The sequence below is a fragment of the Dermacentor variabilis genome, chromosome 11 (assembly GCF_050947875.1).
Source record: "Dermacentor variabilis isolate Ectoservices chromosome 11, ASM5094787v1, whole genome shotgun sequence".
NCBI classification, from domain to species: domain Eukaryota; kingdom Metazoa; phylum Arthropoda; class Arachnida; order Ixodida; family Ixodidae; genus Dermacentor; species Dermacentor variabilis.
In genome coordinates, this window is record NC_134578.1 from 110335007 (window position 1) to 110357728 (window position 22722).

At 44.6% G+C, this 22722-nt stretch overlaps 1 long non-coding RNA gene across 1 annotated transcript; it reads left to right on the forward strand.

Annotated features, from left to right (window-relative positions):
- Nucleotides 1-315: 315 nt before the first annotated feature.
- On the forward strand, nucleotides 316-21430 carry LOC142564033 (uncharacterized). Its single transcript, XR_012824468.1, has 2 exons — nucleotides 316-821; nucleotides 21065-21430. It is a non-coding gene; the product is annotated as an uncharacterized LOC142564033 (long non-coding RNA).
- The last annotated feature ends 1292 nt before the right edge of the window (nucleotides 21431-22722 follow it).

The following is a 22722-nucleotide window of genomic DNA, read 5'->3' on the forward strand; positions in this document are numbered from 1 at the left end:
TGGCAAACTTCTCCTCCACCGCAGGTCGGCCCGGTATTCCAATATCTTTGGGATTGGCCGATGTAGAAAAATTGTTGATCTAGGCGCGGACGCGTTCCGCCCAGATCCCAGCAATAGAAAGCTACTCTGTAAAATATTCTGGTGGTCTTTAGAATATTTTTTCTCGTCGTCAATGGTTTCTGCACTTCGCAGTTAGTCGCGCTTCGATCGTAGGCTGCCCCTTCACACCTCAGAAAATTGTTTTTCCGCAGCGTTTCGTTTCAACAATGGCGACGTTTGTACGCCGCCCCCCCCCCCTTCCGGAACATGTGATAAAATGGTCGGTAACAACATTCACTGAGCAGGGCGAGTAGATAATTCCCAGATCACTTCATGCCGCCCTGCGAGCGACGCCGTTAACAGTCAGGAAAAGGGCGTACGTTTATCAGAGTGATAGTAGCTTTCGGCAACAGCTAAGAGGACAGAGAGCTGGCAACGTATCGAAGTTTCCGCAGTTTCCGCACGGCGCTTCGTAGTGAACGTATGCGTCGTTCGCCATGGCCTCTCAAGGCAAGCGGCACACACTGTGCGGTTTTACGGAGGAATTGGATTGGAGAGAGTTGCACTTCGTCGAGCCTATTCCTGCGTACAGAATATGCGACGCTTGTGGTGTGCTACCTAGAGTGACCGTTTTTCTGCCCTGTCGACACGTGCTATGCAAAAGCTGCTACGAGCAGTGCGTACTCGACGACGGACACGCCTGTCCTCTCGACGGTGACCAGTTTCGCGAAGAGGACGCTGACTGGAGGGAGTTTCCTTTGCAGAACCTGCTGGGGCGAAAGGTAAGAGAACGCGAGGGAAAGAATGCGTCTGTTGTTGCTTGCAGGTCAATTTCGCTAAGTTCTTTGAATACATTCGTAAAGGAAAATGGAACTGCTTTGTTAGAATTACGGGTCATTTCATTTTAAAGCGGAGGAATCATGTGTAAGCTAGATGAAAGACACGATGGAAATATTACATAGGAGCTAAAAGCAAGCAGTTCGACGCTGTATTCAGTACGTGTATGATGTTACCTCCATAATCCTAGGTTTCACTTACTACTGACTGAAAACTATGTAAACTTGTGTTAGATGAGAAAAGTTCAGCGTATCAAGCTGCGATTATAAAGCGGCGCCAATTATTTATGAATTGTCCTTCTTTTAGCGTGTACTTACTGGCATCAGTTAACGAGGCGTAGGGTGTCCTTTCGTTCTTGTTTATTTTAACACAGGCATGACGTATTATTCTTCTCTTTTTTCTCGTCTCTCTTGTTCTGTTACCTTTTCTTTATGCAACGAGTTCTTCGTGGCGTCGCAAGGTAGCTTGCATGCGTTTATCATCAAAAGACGTACTGAAATACTATATTTGATAGCTACATTTACAGATATACTCTAATTGACCATGTAAGAGCAAGTAGGCTTGCGGCAGCCACAGAGCGGGAAGGCCAATCGGCGGCAGATGCGTCGTTTCAATGACCACGTTCCGGCACCAACGGCAGCCGCACAACCACGGATCAGCCGTCGTGGTTGCTCAATGGCGTTAGCGTGGCGCTGCTAAACGTGAGGTCGCGGGGTCAAATCGCGGCAGCGTTTCGATGTAGGCGAACTGCAAAACTGCTCGTCTACCGCTCGATGGGTGCACATTAAAAAGCCCCATGGGTTTGGCGTTAATCGAGAGCCACCCACTAGGGCGTGGCTAATTATCAGAACTTGCCTCAATCAAACTTGTTGGGCAAGTTGGTTCATAATGTTTAAGATGTTACTCCAAGGATATACATGTACAAGTGCAGACTGCCAAGTCACTTTTGTTTCAGTATGAGGCGTAAATATAAGGAGCTTACCACACATGTGCAATAAAGCAGCAAAAAAAACTAACTCATCAAAGCCATCTGAAACTATATTTTCTTTGTTCCTTCAATGCGCATGTGTTGTAAACTCCGTATATTTACGCCTGTCACCAAAATAAAAGTCAGTTGAACGCTTGCGGTTGTCAGTGTCGATAGATTGCCGCCGTCGCTATTTAACAGCCCAGCCGCTACATTGTTAAGAGGGTCATGGCGGCGACCTGTATAAAGGCAGCACTGAAGCACCCATGACAACAGGAGATGGAGCAAAGTTTTTTCAAATAAGACAGCATGGTTAGCAGAAGTTGGTTTTCCTTGTTTTCTCGTTACTTCAGTATATGAGGGGATCCTGAAAAAAAAAGAACAATGTTTCGAACCAGCACGCAAAGAAAAAAATACAAGAGACCAGTGCACGCTGTGCCGTATGTGCACACGTTATCGTATTGGTTGATGAAAGTAGCCTACCGACATAATGTTAATTTTCAGTGCCCCTTGCAAGCTATGTTCCGTGCGCACTCGAATGAAAGAGCATAGCAGGGCCTGTTGCACCACCAATGGTTAAACTATGTTAATAGACTGCAGGCGCAACATTATTTGCCAGATATCGCTAAGCTGTGGTATAGGATATGCAGGAAAAACAGGGCGGTGTTTTAATGGTCGAGCACGTCGATCGGGTGCAACAATGTTAAGAGCGTGTATGGATGGCATTTAGCGGGTAATTGGAATAAGTTGACGTGCACTCCCATGCTATAGATGACGAAGTTTTTAGTGACAGACAAAACCAAGCAGAGAGAAATAATAGAGGTATGTTATATTAGAAAGGCTCGAAATACCTGTGTAAGCGTGCCGGTTCTGGCGCTACCAGAAAAAAAAATTGCCTTTTTGCATGACGGAGAATCAATGTCTACTGTATATGGCTCAGTGTACGCTTGCCTACTTTTTATGGATGGGGAAAATGCCTCGCCTCAAGAAGGGACGGGAACAAACAGCGCTTGCACAGGAAGAAGTGAGGATGGCAGACAAGTCATTGAACTAATAACGCCGGGCTTATTGCTGGTGATGCAACAAATGCAAAACAGGCTCTGTGCAGAGAACCAACAAAAACACGGTATCCGCGCCGGTATAAGATTGAAATAATGGCATCGCGTGCGTTGTCCTAGCAGGCTGTCACGTTTTTAATATAGCTTATCTAACAGCTATGGAGAGAAACAGATGGTACGCTGACAAAGCAATTTCCTTGCGACTGGATACAAAGCGCTTCGCGAATCGCGCATGCTCTTTGCTCTGTATTTCTACCTAAAATTGTGCAATTTCACAGATAGGTATGCAGCCGGTCTAGGTATAGGTCCGGATAGGTATAGGTGCCGGATAGGTCTAGGAATGCAGCCTCATTCCTTGCAGTGCTGCGCTGAACGACTAGGTACACACCCTTCCAGCGAGCAGGGATGCAATCTCAGCAGGCGATTCAAACATCGGCGTGTTTGGCCGGTGTACCAGCGTTTTCACTTCACCGTATGTCTTGTCTGTCGTCCTGACTGCGTCCTTTACAAGCGCTGTTTGTCCCAAGTATGCAGCAACCGACCCAGACCGCACACCCCTTTTGCCTCAAGAAGCTTCTCATCACTGCCGAGTTCGAGGAACGCGTATGTTAACGCACCGAGTCGTTCCTCGTCGTTATGCGGCTGAGACGCGTGAGGACGGCGCTGTCCTACTGGAACGAAAGCGGATCGCCGAACGTGAACGCAACGCTACCCAAACAGAGCAAACGAAGTTGCCTCATCCTAGTGGGGGATTTCACCTTCGACAGCCACTCTCATTCCCAACGCACATACCACCAGTTCAAACACATGGTACATGTGTGTGCGAACAGCATGTACAAAAGACAAATAACAAGGTTTCTCGTAATGTTGTGCGCTTCTGGGGTTGTGGCTGCCAGATTTATTCCTTCTTTGTTCCTGACAATTTATATCTGTAGTATGGTGAATATTGTAAAAAAAAAACCTTATTCAGGCCGGTGTGAGAGCGTCACCTCACAAAAAATTCATCCGCTTCCCTTCATTGCCCTTCCCCTAACATCCAGATCTCATTACTAAACTAATTGCCATTGGTGTACACGAGAAAACAGTATCATGGATCAAGAACTATCTTGAAAACAGAAAACAATGCGTAGCTGTGAATGATATTACGTCTGATTACATCAACGTTTTTTCTGGTGTTCCACAAGGCTCCGTTCGTGCGCCCCTCCTATTTCTGATCTACATCAATGATATTCGGTAATGCTTTCAGCCGCCTATTCAAATGCGCCTATTCACCGATGATTGCGTAGTGTACACAACAGTGAATACCAGAGACGATCAGGCAAAACTAAATAATTCGTTAGCTGCTATAAAAAAGTTGGTGCAACATTTGGGGGATGAAACTGAATGCATCGAAAACTACCAGTATCTCCTTCACACAAGAAAAATGCGCTTCAGTTTACATACACAATAAACAATATACCACTAAGAAAATACGAGGAGGTCACATATCCCGGGGTCACTGTTACAACGAAATTAAATTGGGAAACTCATATAAATAACATATATGACAAGGCCTTAGGTAAACTACGTTTCTTGAGAAGAAAACTTAGAAACACACCTAGTGTTAAATTAAATGCATACAGAACCCACATTAGACCCGCTTTACAGTATGCTGACATTATAGGGACCCCGCACCAGAAGTACTTAACCGAGAAACTAGAACGCATACAGAACTTAGCGTTGAGATTTATATATTCACACTATTCACGTCAAACGAGCATTACGAACCTGCGCGTCAAAGCTAACGTCCAATCACTGGCTCAACGTAGAATGATTTCCAGATTAAAATTTCTATACTTGGTTTATCACGGCTCCTATCGAATACCACAAGCAACATACATTCACGCGTCATTCAGACTTTATGCCCGAACCAACCGTAATAAATCAATACGACCCCATCCCAGCCATAATAACACTCACAAGTGCTCTTTATTCCCACACGCCATTTCCCATTGGAACATACTACCCTCTAGAGCCGTAAACTTCCCATCTGCCTACGCATTTCTTGACAATATTGAGAATCTGGAATTCGAATGGTGATATTACCTGTATTTGATATGCAGCCTGTGTAGATGCATTCTAATGGTAAACGCTGTTTCTCCTGCTTCCTGGACCGTTCCTTTAAACAGAGCTTATATATTTATTGAGTATGTTCATTTTTGTGTATGCTAATGCTCTTTGTTTTGAATTCACTAGTTTCACTTTCTTCTTTTCTTGTACTGTATTCCATGTTGTAACCACTCCTGCATGGGCCCGACGAGGGCCTGCAGTATTGTAAAATAAATAAATAAATAAATAAATTGCAATACTACGACGAGGCATATCTTGATGTCTCATTACGCAACGTTACACTAGACGATCCTTGAAGTATTCGAAGTTTGGAGGTGTGGAATAACATGGAAGATACTAATATCAAAAATATGAAGATGCTACTATGGAAAATTACTCAGAAGCTTTTTTTTCCTTTCAGGTAAAATGCTGGAATGAAGAACACGGGTGCAACATGGTTTTTGGCTGCGTCAGAGCTGAACAAGCATTTTTGCAATGACTGTGACCACCACGCTACGTCATGCCCTAATTGTTCAAAGCTCGTGCTCCGTAGCGACGTGGCCGCGCATTTACAAAGCAAATGCCGAGTCAATGTGGTCTCTCTGACGTCCAGGGCTCTATAAAAGTCGGACATTGGCCAACAAGCAATGATGATGGCTCTGAATGCAAGCTTAGACGTGCGAGTACTTGAAATGAAAGACAAGCTAGACGAAGTTATTAGTGGTAATATTGCCCAAAATGATCACCTCAATAACATTTCACATTGTATCAACACGGTCAAGGAAACACTGCTACAAAGGTCAATCGAAAGAAGCACGTTGGATAACCTTGCTTCACAATCAACAGTTACCTTATCCTCAGTTAAAGCAGTCGAGGAACGATTGATTGACCACAGCGGTGAGGCGCGCATGCTTACAGGAGCAATAACCGATTCAATAAAAGAGCTGAAGGAAGGCTTAGAAGACACGAAGCGGACAGTCAGCAACGTAAAAATGCTCAAGGAAATTTGCGAAGGTGTGAATGCGCTGAAGGAAGCCTTTGGCAAAGTGTTGGACGACGCGGCAAGGACAATCTGCAGAAAGTGTGCCGGAAGTGTTGCAGGCAATGGTGAAGTGAACGATGCTGAGATGCAAGGAGGGCCGAGCCCATTGAATAAAGAAAAAGAACTGCCCTTGAACACAATCAACATTAGGCGATACGAGTTTTTTGCTAAGGAATTCAAAGCGATGAAAGACAGCACCCATTTAGAAGGATTTTATTGTTTTTCGAGTGAAAAGATATACATATCTGGCTATCACGTGTCGCCAGGAGTGTGGCTGTCAAAAAAGGGAGATTATCTCTCACTGCATCCTTGGATTAAGCTGCACAAGGGTGTGATCGACGAATTTCTTCAGTGGCCTTTGACTGCGAATATTCGGGTGACCGTCAAACATCCATCCCAAAGAAAACAGTGCCAGAAGGTGTGGGACCATGAAGGTGAACTTACGTTCTTTGGAAGACCCGAAGAAGCAAGCAACCCGGGCTGTTACAGCGCAATGGCTACATTTCGTCTAGATGATCTTGAACGTGAAGGGTACGTCTCGGAGGACAAGCTTCACATAGTGTACGAGTTTCTTCCGAAGGACGTAGAAAAATAAGAGGGAATTATGTATTTCTTTAAATACATATGCCGTTTTATTTCCCGGAAACAAACTTCACTCTTCCAGATACCTTCGTCGAAACCAAAATAAATTTTCGTGCAGAACTTCTTTCTGTAATATTTCAATGTGTATGTATCTATGCGACATCGCTTCAGGGCGAGTTTATAACATTGTCTTTGAAATGAGTAACGCTCCTTTCAGAACAACTTCGATGTAGGTGGCTCGCAGTCGGGAACAATTGTAATATATTTCATCGTGGGTTTTTTGCGATAACAATTATATGGGCACTCGCGCCGCCTTTTTGCCGTCGCCGTCATGTTCCGTATAAATTCCAAGGGCTATCACACGGTCGTCACGCGTTGTATGCTGTATGGGCGAGAGAAAGCACGTAGCGGAAGCCGGCGATCGCGACGCAGTCTTGCGCGCCACATATGGCGGAAAGGGGGGAGGCAACGCGGGATGGAGAGGGTGGGGCCGCTCTGACACTGCCAAGTCGGTAATTTCAATGGTCACGTGTAGTCGCACGTGTCGTATCTTGAAAGGGATCTGCCGACGCTCATGCCTTTGTGGGCGCTGCGTTTTGGCCGCAGAGTTTGCGTTGAAGCGATGGACCGCACGAAGGTGACTTCGCTCGAAGCTGCGGCCGCGCTCGCTCGCACCCGCGTTTTCACACCGAGTATTCGCGCTCGTCGAGAGTCACGTGTCCCTGTTTACATGTGTGTGCTTATACCGTGCTTCTTAGTTCAGTTAGTAAGGGTATGTCTTTAGAAAAAATATTTGCGCTTGTCCCGTGATTCTATGTCGGTCTTCTTTCCCGTCTTGAAATTGCGCTTACCACTATTAAGCATGAACCAACTAGCCCAGCAACAAATTTTGTTTAGTAAGGGAATGTTTCCAAGTTTACGCGGCCGATAAAGCTATTATCCTTCCTTAGTAAAGCTGCCTACTAATTTTCCATTGCAGTCGATGTTTCGCCTACCGGGCGACACTGCTACTTTTTAAATTACTATTTATTTAGGGTTAAAACCTCGACACGTGCGTCGAATTTTCTGGCATCGGTAGTTCTTCGTGAAGTCGTCAATGGTCCAAGATATTGATGTCCTCAGAAACATTGCGAGTGTACGAATACGGTGATATAATTTTTGGTAACATTCGGCATATTTCCGCACGATAATATTTTATAAATGCAGCGTGATATGTGATCTTGTCCTCACTGCTGCCAGACGCTTGTCGAGTCCCCTGGCTGCAGCTAGAGGCTTCCAAACGAACACCGCGTTCTTTGAGACGCGCCACAGCAGCACGTTTCTGGAGTGCCCCTGCAGTGTGTCACCTCTAGAAAACGTCGTGCGACACATGTAAGCAGCAATCTTGGGTTGTAGCGATGCTAGACCAGGCGCCACTGCGCATATCTGCCTGTAACTCTGTATCATAAGACGCCAACAAACATACATACCAACGAAAACACGCGGTAAATTACTTGCGCTTACTAATTAAAATGAAGGAATTAAAAATAAATGCAATTTAAAGTGGATGAAATAGATGAAAACGGGCCGCAAGTTGTTCTCCCAACCATTCTCAGTTCCAATAATTCATAATTCTTTTTTTCAGTTAGTCAGTACACGTAATTTTCCCCGTGTTTTCCTTGGTGTCTATGTTTTTCGACTTCTTAAGATATGATTAATAAAAATGGGGTCCTTCGGTTAACCCTCCTTTCTTCTTGTAACTCCGTATATATGTCCACAATGTATGGGTGTGCAGATGTGTGACAATCTGAGAAATGCCGCGACGTTTTGTTTGCCGCGCCCCACATGGAAATTATTAGTTGGAGCCAAACGCCCACATGCTTTCTCTCCTGAAGTCCAATACAAGAAACGCGTGGACATGGGCTTCTCCACGAAAAAATAAACTGGTTCCGTCCAAAACTGCCAAGGTAAGCAATTGATCCGAGTTTCCTTATTGTCACGGTATGACATCTGTGAGCTGCAGTATGGCTTTCGTATGTCCCTTCTATCGTTAGTAAAAGCTACACGTGTTGCGTTTAGTGCCTAATACTAGCTAGATTTTCTTTGCGCGAGGTTGGCGCATTTCCTGTAGGGATGCAAGGGTCACTTCAAATAGTACATCATTCAACAGCCAGGCACGTTGATCAAGCCATCTGATGAGACGCACGGCGCCCTTCTGCAAGCGACTCACGCACTGCTGTGGCTAGACATTACTAGGAAGAAATAACTTGTAATTTTGTAAAGATGCGCCTTTTAGAGGACGACTTTAGATGGCTAGCCACCTCTCTCATACGTCCGCCAGTCTACATTATAAGAGTGTGAACAAGTTTAAGCTTTGGAACACACTCGCAAAAAGTTGATACAGTGTCCGCCGAAGCAGATGTATTAAATAAAGAAAATGAAGATGGCGCAAACGCAAGCACGTCTGCTGCGCGCAATGTGCAACATTGTTGACACAACACACGCTTTTAATCCCGGTTATTCCTAACGTAGAACTGTACTCAGTGCGTGGAACCTAATAAAAGCTGAAATGTGGGAAACGCAAGGTTGTCTTAACTGAAGGCGACCGTTGCACTTTGGACTGAATATCGCTTTTACACCGTTGCGAGGCGCATTGACAAGCGGAGGTTGGTGCATCCTGCCTTGTGAGCCTTGACCATCATCGCACACAACTGAACTATAGGCGAAGAACAATGAAAGCGGCTTAATTTAAAGCTAGCTCGCTGCACAACTCGCCTTCTAACGCTCTGCAAAGAGGTCGTTTCAGTGTTCGAAGAACAGACATTCAAGTTCAGTTTTGCCGGCGGGTGAACAAAGCGAAGTGCAGGAGCCAGACAAAAAAAAAATGAAAGCGAGAATGTGTGACTAATCAGTGACGTGAGCGCGGTTTCGCTCCAAAAATCGAAACATAGCTACTTTTTTTTCTTTTTTACATATTGTTCTTGCACGCTACCTAGCTGCCGACGAGAATTTATGTAACACCCGCACGGACTGAGGAAGCGCAACCGCTTACCACGCTGCGGCATCAACTTGAGGGAGTCTAGGTGGCATTGGCCCGAGCCAGAGACAAAGCAAGCCAGAGAAAAGCGCGAAAGCAAACAAATGTTCCTTCGTTTGCCATGTCTGGCCACTGGCCATCGACCACCAACCACGATAACGGCTACAAAAGCCAAAGAAATCTATTCGCATGATTATAATATTGTCACGAGTATAAAACTATTTACACGGTGTGTTAACCCTATATAAACAGCTGCCGAGAATCCCGAGAAGCTCTTGCCATTTCGTCCTCTTCACCGTCGACGACCTCGTTCTCTTTTCCCACCGTAACAATATTATCAAGTGTTTTTGTTCAGTGAGGCGTTTGCGAATTTCAAATATTTGCAGATTTTTACGAAAGAACAGCGTTCTTCTCTACCACCCCCGAAATATTCGTTTTAAGAATGGCCCCGACGCATGGGATGCGAAAATATTTTATAGAGGTATCAATATAATGTTGTTTCAAAAGACATTTGCGCAGTTGGCGTTGTGTTCTTCTGCGATGGATGACGCATGCGTGGAGAGTGTCTGTCCAGAGAGGCTGAGTTGGTTTCGTCGCTTTTGGGAGGAAAACTAAGTGCGTGTACACCGGTGAATCCACTCCAGTCAATCCGCTTTTGCCGAAGCCAGGGCTGCGTTCTGTATTCCGCTTCTGGCATGAGATGGGTGCTCACACGCACCATTAGCACTTATGCTGAACAGCTGTGTCAAACCACTGTGTGGTGAACGTCAAACTAAATTTATATTCTCATTTATATGAAAGCTGAACAACTGCGACTAGCCCCTTGAAAAAGTTACAGAAAACTTCGTTTTTTCTACTTCCCAACCGCTCTCTCTCTGTCTCTTTCTCTCTCCTACGACGACGGGCTTCCTTCGGTCTCACCATGTGTACCATCGAGGTTCGTCAACAACAACGCCGGCACGCTGCTCTCGCCAGTATTCTGAGGCTGCTTTCAGTGCGACGTTAAACGCTGTTAGCGCCTTAAAAGCTTCGCCTTTAAACAAAACTGATAACATTTTCATAATTTTTTCATAAACTAAAATATTTATGTTGACTCCATTACAATTTACAAGGCAGAATTATCCAGATAGGAGCAAATTCTGCAAGCCGTGGAAACTGCTGTCTGTCTTGTTCTTTCTTATCAGTCAGCTTTACAAAAGTGCTAGGCATCTGCAAAGAACAGAGTTAAGGTTTCCCTTGAAGCAACGCATCAAAAGTTTTTGCTCGAAACTGCTTGAAGAACTTTAAGTTTAAACTTTGGCTTTTAACGAGGTGGTTGTATGAAACTCAGATCAATGCAAGCTCGATCGGCACATCTTCACCAAGGCACCTTCTTCGGTCATTTCCTCTTTGGGCACCCTCATTACGCTGGTGAATATTTAGGGCTGCTGTATCGCTGTGAATGCCTTCCGTTTTGTAATCCTCGATCTGCGTTAAAAAAACGGAGCATTAGCCCTTTTCGTTTTCTTTTTTTCACAGTGATGGCGTCTGTGGTTGCGGGCGTGTACGCGGGTGTATTTCTCGCGCTCTAATTTGTTTTAATATACAAATTATTCCCCTCAGGAGACGGCGCGTTGCACAAGAGGGAAATACAGATTTAGATGGGGAAAAGTTGACAGCCACACACTTCATCGATGACGAGCTCACGCTGGTCAATCGAAATGATATAAACTTCGAAACTTTTAGCTAAATTTACCCGTCATGTCACCTGTAAATATTAGTATCAGGTCCACTCGGACATTTGATATTTATTTTTATCCTCTTTTTCTCCCACTCTCTTCTGGAATATTTTAATCCCATTCCCCATCCCTATACAGAGTAGCATGCCAGATGTTATATACGCGCCGGCAAAATTCTCTGTTTTTCTAGTAAAGAGCCCTCTCTCTCTCCCTCTCTCTCTCTCTCTCGAAACTTTTTACAAAAGATGACGAAAACTGTATTTTAATCTTAGGTTCTATTCTTAGGCTCATCACTCACGACCCAACGAGATGGCATAGTGGCTATAGCGCTACGCTGCTAAGCCCGAGGTTGCGGGATCCAATCCTGGGAACGGTGGCCGCATTTCCTTGGGGGAAGATTGCAGAAACGGCCGTGGACCATGGATTGGGCAGACGCTAAAGATCTCCACGTGGTTTCTGGCGGTATGCCCAGACTTGGCTGCCATGCATAGAGATGGACGGATGCATGAATAACTTTCTCGAGGTCCGTTGGTGTGCGCGGTTAGTGGCCATGTCGGGACAGAAAGGCCATTGCGCCTCCGCCGCGTCGCGGGCGCGGTGGATAGCCCACAGCTGTGCTTCAAGGTCCGCGCTGCGTAGAGCTCTGTCGCACTCTTTCTTGGTTGTCCTGGCCCCCTTCGCGAGGGCGCAACCCCAGAGCATGTGAGCAAGACTAGCTATATCCTTACAGTAGCGACACGCGTTGTGAGGGTGCGCGTCCGGAAAGATATTATGCGGGAAGGCCGGGCATGGGTAGGTGCCCGTCTGAAGCCGCCTGTGCGTGACTTCTTGTGCTTTATTGAGTGCTTTGTGCGGTAGCGGCATGGTTCTCTTGACTAACTTATAATGCTGGGTGAGACCATTGTAAGTGACGAGGCGGTCGCGCTGGCACCCATCCTGCCGAGAGGGAGTCCCGGCTCGCACGGTGAGTTAGGTCTCGTGCGACCTCGCGTGCCGTCTCGTTGAGGTTAGGGAACGGCACCTCCAATGGTCCATTGTGTGCTGGGAACCAATTGATGTAGTGCGGGGTGAGGCGATGAGTACCAAGGATTCTGCCGACGGTCGGGGATGTGCTCGCTGTTTTGAAGGACGGAATTGCCCTCTTGGAGTCGCAGTATACCAAGCTTCTACCGTCTTCTAGGAGTGCAAGGCTGACGGCCGCCTGCTCGGCCACCTCAGGACTATCTGTGTAGACCGTGCAAGCGTTGATGAGCGTGCCATCTTTGTTGACCACCGCTGCTACATAGGCATGTCTGTCAGGATATTTGGCTGCGTCCGTAAAGCAGCATGCTTTCCCGGAGGCGGCTGCCCGTCGCAGGAGTGCTTTGGCTCCAACAAGTCTTCTGTCGATGTTGTGCTCTGGGTTCATATTCTTGGGCAGAGGGGCTGCGCTGATGTGAGCATATAAAACTAAAAACACAACCTTTGTAATTTGGCAATTTGGGACCCCCATCAGGTATATCGAGCCTGTAACCTTGAAGCGCTGCAGAACCGCGCTGCTCGATTTATTTTTTCAGAATATTCAACATTCACCAGTGTTATATCTTTAAAGAAACGTGCCGGTTTGCAATCCTTGAGCCTTCATCGAAAACATTCTCGCTTATCACTATTTCATAAAAATTTCCACCATACTTCACTTCGTGATGATTTTTTGCAGTCACCGCCGATTACCTTTCCTCGCCGCGATCACCCTAACAAAGTGAAACGCATTTTTTGTCAGTCGTCAACTTTCGCTCAATCCTTCGTTCCACGCACTATCATCGATTGGAACGATTTACCCTGATGCATAGCCATGGAAATTTACATAACCAAACTTAAGGAAACAATTTGCACTACTTTGACGCGCTGTTAAAAATATTGTGTTTTCTTATTAAGTGTGTTTCCCTGATACTTTTGATGCTGATGTTTGCTGTTTGCTGTTTTGATGCTGATGCTGCTGCTGATGATGATGTGTGTTTCCCTGATGTTTTTGTGTACATTGCTTTTTTTCCTTCTTTTTTGCTTTTCTTTGATTTTTGGTTTCTTGGTTCAATATGATAACTACACTGCCTTGTTGAGCGGGAAAAAAAAGAAAAAAAAATAATGTCTTGTAAATGTTTTTCTTTTTATATATGCTGTACCTGAATGTACACTTGTGTTTCTTCTTGTAGCCCCCCCCCCCCCCCCCTATGTAATACCCTCCTTCGAGGGCCTTTAGGGGTATTGTAAATAAATAAATATATAAATACCCGTTATATGCGCTAAATATATGTGCGATAAAGGTACTTTTTTTCATAAGGCAAACAAAAATCACCGCCAATCCACTCCTAACAAGGTTGTAGGCCAGCGAAGTTGTACATATGTTGCCCCTCATGTAGGAGAACTTCTCAAACACCGATACCATGATGTGTGCCCACCACGCACACTGCTATTCAAAGTGGTATATCACAGAAACACCCATTTCAATGGAGTTCTCAAAAGCTTTATTTTATTTATTACTTTGAAATTACTGGTACATCTGCTTTGTGGTCGCTACGATGCACACAGATGTTTTCCGTTCTGATTTGAGAAATGTTTTTGTACAAAGTTAAATCGACGCATGGCCGGCGTACGGTGGTTGGTTGACTCGGACCGGTGAAGTAACCCAGGCAAAAATGTTCCGCGTAGTTTGCGAACCACTTCTTTGTTACCGCATTCTACATATCTACGTCAGTCGCCGACAACGACCACTGGCGAGAGATTGACGGCAACGTGCGTTGCTCAGCGCGTAAGTGCGTGCGCTGGTCATCAATCATGTGGTTTGACGGCTTTTTTTTATTTATGTGTTTCGTACGGAAACCAAAGCTGTGCTGTACGTTGGCTTCACGCATCTGCCTAACGGGGCTATGAGCCATTGCTCCGGGCCTCGCATTGCCGCCGGGATCGGCCCACCTCAGTTTTCTGTACACGTGATGGACCCGTAAAAGTCCCAGGATCCTAGCTATAGAGAACATCGCTGTAACAAACGATAGAAGATACTTCCGAACATAAGCCAGGCAACGACAAGTGCGATGTAAGAGCCGTTTATTTTGGAGGATTCGATGAAACGTATTCCCCTCCACAGATTTGCAAACGAGATGAAAGCTGGCGTTACTAACACAGCTGCACATTGGCATTCTTTTTGCTGCACACAGACTAATAAATGTTGTGATCAGTGGCAGTGATTGGTTCGCTGCTTTTATTGCAAAGGTGAAATCACTTCGCAGATGCGATGATACTGCGCCATACTTAACAAGACAGACTTTGATGAAAAGCAGCCAACTCGGTGCTCATCGCACTACTGATTGGTTTTACCGCACTAGAATGAACGCACATACCCATTTAATTAAGAACACACCTTTGTTTCTTTTATGTAATAACAAGAGACTATGCCAGGTGTTTTTCTTGGAACATATTTTCTAAATTTTCTGTGGGAGAAGGGACAATTTCAATCCCTAAAATGGATCGCCTATAGGCGCAGAAAGTTGGCAAATAATGAAATGCTTCATTCACTAATTACCTACATTTCACTAATTACAAACTACCGTACGATATCTAAACTGATCAGTGATAGTGATTCGTTTGCTACGTTTCTTGCAAAGGTGAAACATTTGGAGGATGCTTAAGCTTCGCCTTCAAGAGTGAAACGCGATAGCATTCAAAGATTCCCGACTCCTCACGCCTCTCGGTAACTGCAGCTTATGTAACCGTAATGTCTAGGCGCTGAATCATGCTCCCTAAAGGGCTGCAGAAAAAGGCGCCACTTCCTTTCGCAATCAGACACACAACCGTAATGTTTACCGGGAAACGCTAGCGGCGAACGTTATGCACTAAGTCGAGAGGGCGAGGAAGAGAAAGAGAGAGGGATATTAGGAAGGCAAAAATGTTGACCAGTCAAGAGTCGGATTGGCTACTCTACGCTGAGGGAAGGGAGAAGGGGAGGACCGTGCCGGGAGAGAGAAGGGTATAGAGACACGCAGGGAAAATACTAGAGTCAATGCCGCTCGTACGAACCCGATGTTCTCAGAAAGCACAAAACTACCTGCACTGCCTTCTGAGCCAATGACCGGTGGGCACGATGTTCTAGCACTGTCGGTTCACTCAAAGGACGATCATCTTGTTTCCTGAATGTGTTGGACATAACTGGTAAAAATGCGGCCTCTTGCGTAGGCCGCGGATGAACGGAGGCGAGCGCCATCTGATTGTGTTTTTGCATGAAACCTAGTGCAGCGTATTGCTCTATGAAGCGTAAAAATGGTGGACAATGGTGTATCTGAGGTGTCACGTAATAGAATTACGTTTACTGCTATATTCAAATTACAATCCGACGCCATCATGCCTATAGGTTGGGCTTAGGTTCTACTTTATAAGTTTTTCTTACGCCACTTAGGTTGAGGAATTTGATTATTTCAGTAACGCCAGTGGGCCACGCGGAGCGCCTTTGTGTTGGTTGGCAGTGACTTTTCGCTGAACGACGTCCGACGCAAGACACCGACAACGGATTTGGTACGACACGGGGCTTATAGCGCTATCGCAGTAATAACTTAGCAGATGCGACGATTGAGGGCGGCCTTTTGCATTCTCCTACACCCTACTCACCACGGCGCATTTGCAAGAAAAGCAACGAAATCAGTGTGATCCACCCTGTCAGGGCCGGATTAACAGTGCTGATGGCCCTGTTCAAAGAAACAAGGGACACCCCCGCCCCTCACGCCTTACCCTGCCGTGATTCTTGAGACTTCACGCTTTTTAGAATTTGCTACAAGGAACACATGCCATATGTATTCGAAGAGTCTCCGGAGTGTTTATGAACATTGCCTGGGCGTATACTTTCTCGCAGATTACGTAGAGAGATAGTCATCTTAATGGAACTATTCCAGGAGAAGAATAGACAACACAGCAATAAGATTTGCCGCGAAAGTTGGTTCAGTACTGAATCAAGGGTACATATCTTTAATAACAGTCTCAAATAAACAATCATACATACTTTAATTTATGCACAGATCGCTCACTTCTAAACAGGTAATACATTGACGTTTTTTGTAGGCAATATTCACTTTTATAAGAGAAGGAAACATGTCCATATTGCACACGCCGTTTATGCTATCAAATTTCGGAATAAAATGTAATTTTTATAAAGAAAAAGCTTTACTTGAACACAAGGCAGAAAATACGTTATGCGTTTCCCAGAAATTCAACCTTGAAATGGGGCGTGGATACGTATTACCGTGTTTTCACTTCTTATTCATCTTTTAAGAAAAGAAAGGTATGTACGTTTCTAGAAGCGCCTTCGTGCTTTTTGCTTTGACAGTTTGTTGATGAGATCTTCAACATTGCCCCTCCTAAGATTCTCCGCCTCCACGCTCAGCATCGATAAATCGCTGAGGCGGCTGTCAGTCATCGTTGATCAAATACTGTACTTCATCAATTTCAGCTCGCTTAATGATCGTTCGCCAGTGCAATTTGTGACCATCAAGCACAAAAAAATTCTAACAGCACATGAACATCTGCGATTGAACCTTCAAACTTTTCACGAGTTGAAGGTTTCAGCTTGTCTGCCGCAGAAGAACAGCCTTCGTTGCTTGCTGAAATAAACTGTTCAAGCTCATCGGAAAATGTGCCAGCCAGATCAGAAGGGTACTTTTTCATGAGGTCCATTGCCTGCAGGCGCCTCTGTGCTTGGGAAAAGCAGTTCCAATCGTCATTAACTGCAAGCTGTGAGCAGTCTTCGGTGTAAGCGCTCAACCGAGCTGTGAGAACCTGCAGGAGATTGTCAATCGTGACGAAGAAGGTTTCACAGCGTAACTTAGCTGAAAGATCTTGTGAATATGGCGTGTTCATGCCTTCAGTACTGTCGTATCGTGTCGATTGTTTTCGCTTTCTCTGTGTGTTTGCTTTGTACAAATCATTGTCCAACGCTTCCTTCGCAAGCTTTTCAATTTCGTTGAACCTCTCTCTCAAGCCGGATGCATAATCACACAACGATTTTATCAGGTTTACTGCAGCAGTCAATGACAGTGTTGGGCTCTGAAGTGTCTTGCTGGTGACCTTGAAACGCTGCAAACCTCTGTCCCAAAACTCAGCCATCAGCGCGGTTTCGAACGTTGTCATCGCCTTCAGCAAAGAATTTGCCTCGTGCTTCGTTTCTACTCGTTCGTCATGATCTTCGAATAGTTCCATGAAGGCGGATTTGGTTTCGTTAGAAACTGCCATGAGAGGCCTTACTGCATCCGTTCGCGTTGACCACCGCGCGTCTGAGGCTTGCTTTGGGATTACAGTGGTTGCGTTTTGTTTCAAGTGTGCGTGGAGTATACAGGCCACCCATGAGTAGACGTAGCAAAGAAAACATATATACGCTGTACAAGCCCGAAAAAAATAATGGCTTGCCCACAAAAATCTACAGCACGCGCCCGGACAACGTTAAGAGAATAACATTTGCTTGCGGATTGAAGTTTTTCAAATGAGCCAAAATTCCAGGGTATTTGCGAGTCATATTGCTCGCGAGTCGAGAAGTCGAGCGTTGACTTCGCGAGGTGTACCCGTTTGTGGCTGGTTATGGGTAAAAACCTGAGAAAATGTTCTTCAAGCTCATCGTTAGCGAAGTAACGAATGACCGTTATAAGTTGATCTCTGTGACTCGCATCAGGTGTAGACTCAACCGAAAGAGAGGAGTACTTGTCACTTGCAATCTCGCAAGTGATTTTTTTCGCACTTCAATTACAAGAGCTTCTGCACCCTCTACCACAATGGTTGAGGAGAGGCAGGATCTCTTGCCACGTCCAGCGTTCCCAAAGTTCTTTATATGGGAAGCAAGGAAAGGATCGAACTTGGCGATCAGTTCAAAAAACCCGAGAAAGTTGCCATTTTGGGAAGACCCGATTAAATCATTAGATCCCCTGAGAAAGAGCCCTCGTTCTGCCAGAAATCTTATTTATTTATTTATTTATTTATTTATTTATTTATTTATTTATTTATTTATTTATTTAGTTGTTTGTCTGTTTGCTTATTTATTCGAAATGCCGTATATTCACGAAGAATGGGCATTGGGTAAGGGAAGATTAAAAATTGTTACATAGTATAAAGAGCATACAATTATACAGAACATAAAGCGCCTTGTTAATAATAATACAACGAAGACTCAAGTTTACACAAACTCTCAAACTCTCAGATCAAAAAAAGAACAAAATAAGGCATACAAGAAGCAAGGCAGAGATTTTTTTTAATTAACTAATGAATGTTTAGGTCGTGACGGAATGTTTCTATGTTAGTTTCAGCTACCAGGATATCGGGAAGGTGGCTCGCAAGCGGATGACACGTGAAAATGCAGATGAGTTACAAACGTCTGTTTTACCATAGGTGCGCGTGAAAGAAAGGTTGTTATGCAATCTTCGTGAGAAGAATGGAGAAACTTGCAGAGCTATTGGTGATGGACTCGGTCCGTGAACGTACTTGTGAAACATCAATAAAAGAGCTACATCACGATGAGTGTTCAAAGAAGGAAGTGATCAATTGTTTTTAATTTGCGTTATACCTTCGTTGCAGTCGTAATTTTGTGAGTTGAATCTAGCGGCTCTATTCTGAACTGATTCTAGCATAGTGGTTAAATAAATGTAATGAGGGGACCATATTGAAGAAGCGAGTTCAAGTTTAAGGCGAACAAATGTAAGATAGCCTAGTTTGCGGACATTTGCCGGTGTCTTACGGAGGCTCCGGCGTAAATATCCCAAGAATGGGGAGGAATTTCCGCAGACGTTGTTGATATGTGTAGCCCAGGAAAGGTTTGATGTCAAGGTTACGGCTAAGTATTTGAAAGAGGTAGCTACAGACACATGATTGTTCTTATTATAGTATGGAAAGTTGGAAAGGAAATGTTTTGCGAGTGAAAGACATTACATTTGTCTGGATTAATCCACATTAGCCAGGTGCTACACCAACTGCTATTAAGGTCAAGATCATTTTGAGTTCTTACGTGGTAATCAGTACTAAGCAATTTGTCGGTAAATTATACAATCGTCAGCGAAAATCCGCACATGAGAAGATATGTTATTCGGTAAGTCGTTAATATATATCAGGAAAGGTAGTGGACCGAAGACACTGCCCTGCGGCACACCAGAGGAAACGAAAGAGAGCGGGGAAGAAAAATTGTTAACCAAGGTGAACTGCTGCCGATTCGTAAGAAAGTTCCGAATTCAAGATAGCGTAAGTGTATCTAAGGACAAAGAAAGTTTAGAAAGTAGTCAGCAGCGAGCTACGCGATCAATCGCTTTTGAAAAATCTCAAAACATGCAGTCAATTTGCAGGTTTTTGTCTAGATCAACATGTAATTCAGTCGTGAACTCAAATAGTTGAATGTCGCACGATAAACCCTTCCTAAATCCATGTTGGCTCGCGAAGAAAAAATTATTATTCTCTAAATTATTGTAAATATGGGAGGTGATTATATGCTCTAGCATCTTACAGCAGATGGAAGTAAGTGGAATGGGTCTGTAGTTTAGTGCTGCATTTTTATTGCCACATTTAATGATGGGAATCACCTTAGCGATTTACCAGTCTTGGGCAAGCATTCCTGTCGACAGCGGGTGCCGGAATATATGAGATAATCCTTTACTCGAGACTGATATCGTGTTTTTAGTATCTTTGAGTTCATGTCATCAGCGCCTGCTGATGGGGACACTTTCAGATTATTTATAATGAATGCGATGCCATGGACAGTAATGTCGATGGGTTGTAAAAAAGGGTAGTGAAGATTAGCTACCTCAGACACGTTTCAATCGTCTTCTATTTTACATACTGGTGAAAAGAATGGATTGATCGCGTTTGGACAGTCATGGTCTGGAATTGGAATGTGGTTGTTATCATGCAAGATGACGTTGCTGTCCTGGAGCTCGGGACACACTGATTCCCAATATTATTTTATGTTAGTTGTGAGGAGGGATGGCAAATCGTGCGAAAAAGGCTTATCTCGGGCAGCACGTACTATAGAACAGTAGCTTTTCAAGAAGTCGCTGTATGTTTTCCAACATATTGGAGTTCACTTGCGTTTTGCGGTAGCGCACAATCGCTTCCTTAAACAAGGAAGTAAAACACTAGCAAGAAATGTTTCAAGTTTAGCATTAATAACACTGTGGTTTCCAGTGTTATAGTCACGCATTATCTTAGTCGTGGCACCAGAAAAACGGTATGAGACTTTAAGGTTTACTTGCAATAATTTATGGTCACTGAAGCCATCTAAATATGTTATTTTTGAACAGTATAAGCGACCGTTGTCAATACTAGATCCAGTATATTGGAATCACGAGTGGGCTGACTTATGATCTGTGACAGGTTGAAATCCAATGGCAATAAAATCTGGAGAAAGGCGGCAGCTTGATGACAACTACTTCCAGTTTATGGAGGGAAAATTAAAGTCGCCGAAGAGACAACACCAACTATGTGCTAAAGGCCATTTCTCCAGCAAGTTTCCCGCTGCGAGTTGTGCTGTTCAAGGGATCGAATGGCGGATATTCTAAGGAAACGTCGCTTGCACAGGTCAAGCTCGTATTGCCTTTGACACTGACTTTCTTCGTGTGTCTTTAACTGCGCGTATGCCTTGTTCCATAAACTGATCCCACCTGGTCCTGAAAATTTGTCCTTTTTGCGAATATCGGAGTACAAGTAAAGCAATATATGAATTCTTTGCAGGGACTGTGCAGCACCCATTCGCGCAAGACGACTTCGCCATCGTTCCTGTAAGCATAGAACATTTCTTGCTTCAAGTAGCGGTGGTAGCCCTTCGATGCCGCGTTAGTTGGCTTAAAATACCTCTTCGAGCGAGAGTAATCCTCCTTGCATGTTTGTAGGGTTTTCACACACATCCTGGATTTGTGCCACCCAAAAGTTGACAGTGCCTGCGCGCAGTGCAAACCAGTCAGCGGGAACCAAGCAATGGCTGCTCTGCCTCGGTCGGGCTGCTCGTCCCTGGAGAAACAGGCTTCGTAGTTTTGTGCGATGAAGTTGGTTCTTTGAACGCGCTCGTTGAAGCTGTTGACATTAAAGTCATTACGAGAGTGTTTCGTTTGCGTCTGCTTCAGCACAAACGGTCTCGCTGAGCGCATGGCCTGCTTGGTGACATTCACTGGCCTAACTGGTTGACGGATTACTGGCCGGGCTCTTGTGGCTGACAACATGGCTAGAAAGCTTAGGAATTTATCGCAAAGTGTCGCTAAGGTGTTTTTTTATTTTTTTCACTGTTGCCAAATGCCGCTTTTGAGCGCCAGAGAGCTTCTTGTTTCCTTGGCATGGTACAGTCGCAGAGCCTGCAAGCCAAGGTTACAAAGCCATAAGTAAGTGATGCGAAGTATGTTTTCATAGAATTACTTTTGATTAAGCGTAACAATGAAGATTACTCTTAAAACAAATGTATGACTTGCGTTACGGTAATTTCGCAAGACAATGAAAAATTGCCAAAGAAAGCTGACACTGGCAATTAACCCGCCGGCACGAAGTTATCGCATGGTCCTGGTTTCTGCTGCTCCCCGTCTACCAACTACTCTCTCGACATGATCCGGATCTGTCTCTAATATGAAGGAAGTTCAGAGAATAAGACAATACAACAGGAATTCAGTTTTTAATAAGATCTCTAGGTCATTAGTATTCGCATATCTTCAGAACGAAATGCACCCTCGCGGGTCTTTATTCAAGTTAATTACAGCGACGCTCGCTCAGTCCAATGAAAGGAGACCGACAGTATGCAAGGACGGCAAAAATAGAGCAGGAAATGTGGAAGCTTGGCGAAGCCTGCGGCTCTGAATAAGGCAGTTAGAAAGGCTCGTACCAATTAATCACACCTGGCGTTTGTGCATAAAACTATTTGATAATAACGGAAGCAACACAAAAGGAAACACACGCACTCAGTAATTGCGTCATAATACATTCGTGATAAATGTATTCAAATGCTAATTTGCTCGATATTAATGTTCCAAAGGGTCTCGCAGGGAACTGGGTTGTGTCTCAATCTTCGCAAAATAATGAAATAGCTGCTCTGAAAATATCACAGGAAACATGCACCCGTTACATTTAACCTACCTTTAAGAAATCCGTGTCAATTACTCGACAACAGATATAATAAATGAGCTACCAGTTGTTTCCAGTACTCATATCCCATGTAATTTTTGAACCTCTTACCTTTAAGGCCAGCAAGTGATCTGATTGTCCTCTAGTATCTAGACAATAACAAGTACAAAGAACAGGGAAGGGTTCAGAGCATGAAGGTTTCACTGGTCGCGCACACAGACGAGATTTAGTCAACCTGTGGCCAAAACATTAGCGAAAGCTTCGCGGCAGCTCCAGTCTACCTACGT